Consider the following 2,979-nt stretch of genomic DNA (forward strand, 5'->3'; position numbering starts at 1 on the left):
TTATTATGCTTTCAGTTAATTGATGTTTTTGTGAGTTCCAATCTTCGAGACTTGATTGTATGAATACTCCCCTAGAGTGACACTAGGGTTGAGAGTTCTTGTTGGTAACTCTTGTGAGTGAGTGACACACCATGAGAGTTAGACAAAGCTAGATTGGAGAGGGTTGAGAGGATAAGTCGAGAGATAGCGGAGCATCCTCTTTCCCTTCCTGTGTGGTCTATCCTACCTCTACATTCCAAGAGTTCTTTGCACCCATAGTAGAGTGAATGGGCTAAAGGAAGACCTTCCACTGGGGCTTAGTTACGAGTACAACGGAGTGAAGCGTTGAAGTGATTTTAGCACCTAGGGCTTAATTGTGGTTAGGAATCTTCCATTCGGACCAAAAGGGCAGATCTGTACACAGGAATAGGGTTTATCAGTTGGAGTCCCTAGAGCTCATTGCAATTCTATACGAGTGCGATGTTGAGAGGTTATTTAATCTCTCCTCCAAGAAATGTATAAAGTTATGCATGGTTGACCTTAGATTTGGGATCTTGTACTTAAGGATTTCCACGACTCATAGTTGCATCAATTAGGAAGTATAATAGAGGGTTCTTGCACTTGAAATGATTGTCCTAGGTGGATCAATATCTAGGTACCCCATCTTTATCGATTGCCTTACCTTCTCCTTTACTTGTGCTCTCTATCTTGTTGCTTTAATTTTCGTTATTTCATATTTAGTCACACATATCACTATTCATCTTCTACAGTAGTTAACAAACAACTTAAGTGTCCTTATTCCTTACTCTCTGTGGATACTATACCCACTCATCTGGGCTTATTACTTGACACCGAGTGCACTTGCCGCTTATAAGCGTATCACGGACGTGTCAAGTTTTTTTGCGCCGTTGCCGGGGAGTAGGCTTTTTAAAGATACTTTGCACTTTTGTTTTTCTTAGCTATTCATTCATTCTATTTCATATCTTCTTTTCTATCATCGTTCGATTTTTGGTTTTCTTTCTTTTGGTGCAGCTCCAGGTTATGACCCGAGGGAACCCTTCGATATTGATTAAAGGAGATCCCGAGCTCGAACGTACACTTAGAAGAAAAGAGAAAGAACCTGTGCAAGAACAGTCTAATTTAGCTGATTTGGAAGTAGAAGAATCTGAAAGCATTATAGAACACAATGAGCAACAACGGAGATTATCCGATTATGCCAGACATTCAGTATTGCGGACACAATCGAGCATTGTGCGCTCCCCGATTACAACTCAAAACTTCGAGCTGAAGACGGCATTCATCCATATGTTGCAGAAATCCGAACAATTCAATGGTTTGGCTAATGAGGATCTAAACAGTCATATAGAGAACTTTCTCAAAGTGTGTGATATGCTGAAGATAAATGGGGTAACGGATGATGCCATCAAGTTGAGAGCCTTCCCATTTTCGTTGAAAGGGAGAGTGAAGCAGTGGCTACACTCATTACCTTGAGCATCAATTACCACATGGGAGGCGATGGTAGAAGCTTTTCTTGGCCGATATTTCCCTCCCGGAAAATCCGCAAAGCTTAGGAATGATATCTCATCCTTTGTATAGTTGGAATTGGAGTCTCTATTTGAGACGTGGGAAAGGTTCAAGGAGCTCCTGAGAAAGTACCCGCAACACAGATTCCCGTAGTGGATGATTGTTCAAACCTTTTACAATGGTTTAAATTTGAGTACAAGGCAACTCTTGGATGCGGCAGTAGGAGGTACCTGAGGTAGCAAGACCCCCGATGAGGCCCATCAATTAATTGAAGAAATGGGGTTAAACAACTACCAATGGAATGCTAGGGAGAAGAAAAAGGTGGCCGGTCTCCACGAGATAGATGTAGTGACTTCGTTGGCGGCTCAAATGGAATCATTGAGTAAGAAGTTAGATCTTCTAACTTCGAATACAGTGGCGGCCATGATTACTTGCACTAGTTGTCATGGAGGACATGCTCCCTCCGATTGCCCGATATCTATTGGTGATGCCTCTTTGGTTGAGAACGTCGATTTTGTGGGTAATGGCATGAGGAATTAAGGAAACCCATATAGCAATACCTACAATCTGGGTTGGAAGAGTCATCCCAATTTCTCGTGCGGCAACCAAGGTCCACAAAAGGCCATAGAGCCACCGATTTTCCAACAATAACAGCAAGCCCCAAACATGGAGAACCGAGTTTCTGGTTTGGAGACCCGGATGAACGATTTCGAGAAGGTCTTAACTAGGTTTGTATCATTATCTGATACAAGGTTCCAATCAATTGAGGCTACACTTCGCAACCACACCGCCTTTTTGCATAATCTTGAAAATCAAGTAGGGCAGATTGCAAAGTCCTTATCTGAAAAGCCATAAGGAAGCTTGTCGAGTAACACCGAGACCAACCCAAGAGAGCATGTGAAGGTGATCACTTAAAGAAGTGGTCGTGAGGTTGAGGGTAAGCTTTCGAGTGAGAAGCCAAATGAAGATGCACCCGAGGTTATAGAGGTTGAGAAGGGAGCAAGAAAGAGAAGGAGGTGGTACCCCTACCTTTGAAGCCAAGAATCCCTTATCCCTCTAAATTAAAGAATGACCAAGCGGAGGAACAGTACAAGAAGTTCCTCAGCTTGTTCAAACAACTCCACATCAATATTCCTTTTGTTGAGGCATTGATAAGTGCATGTGCGATATGAATGCGAAGCGTTCTTTCCTTATATTAAGCATTACTTTTCTCAGGTTTTTACACTAATATGTGTGTTTTTATGTTACTTTTATGCAGTTTGGATTGTGAAACCAATTATGAAGGAAAGAAGCCAATGTGGATCACAATGCACCTATTTTAGAGGAAATCTTGGTAAAGTTCAAATGCGAAGATATGAATCCGGTGCGAGATGCTAGAGTGTGTGCCAACCTTCCCATATTTGAGTTAGCACAACCATTTGGAGGGGCACAAGGGTAGTCACACTCAAGCATTCCGACTTATGCACATGGAACAAG

General features: G+C 42.2%; 1 non-coding gene across 1 annotated transcript; it reads right to left on the bottom strand.

Moving 5' to 3' along the window:
- Nucleotides 1–1,542: 1,542 nt before the first annotated feature.
- On the bottom strand, nt 1,543–1,649 carry LOC120252217. The gene has a single exon (XR_005533758.1). It is a non-coding gene; the product is annotated as a small nucleolar RNA R71 (small nucleolar RNA).
- Between the last annotated feature and the right edge of the window lie 1,330 nt (nt 1,650–2,979).

The sequence above is a fragment of the Dioscorea cayenensis genome, chromosome 20 (assembly GCF_009730915.1).
Source record: "Dioscorea cayenensis subsp. rotundata cultivar TDr96_F1 chromosome 20, TDr96_F1_v2_PseudoChromosome.rev07_lg8_w22 25.fasta, whole genome shotgun sequence".
NCBI lineage: Eukaryota > Viridiplantae > Streptophyta > Magnoliopsida > Dioscoreales > Dioscoreaceae > Dioscorea > Dioscorea cayenensis.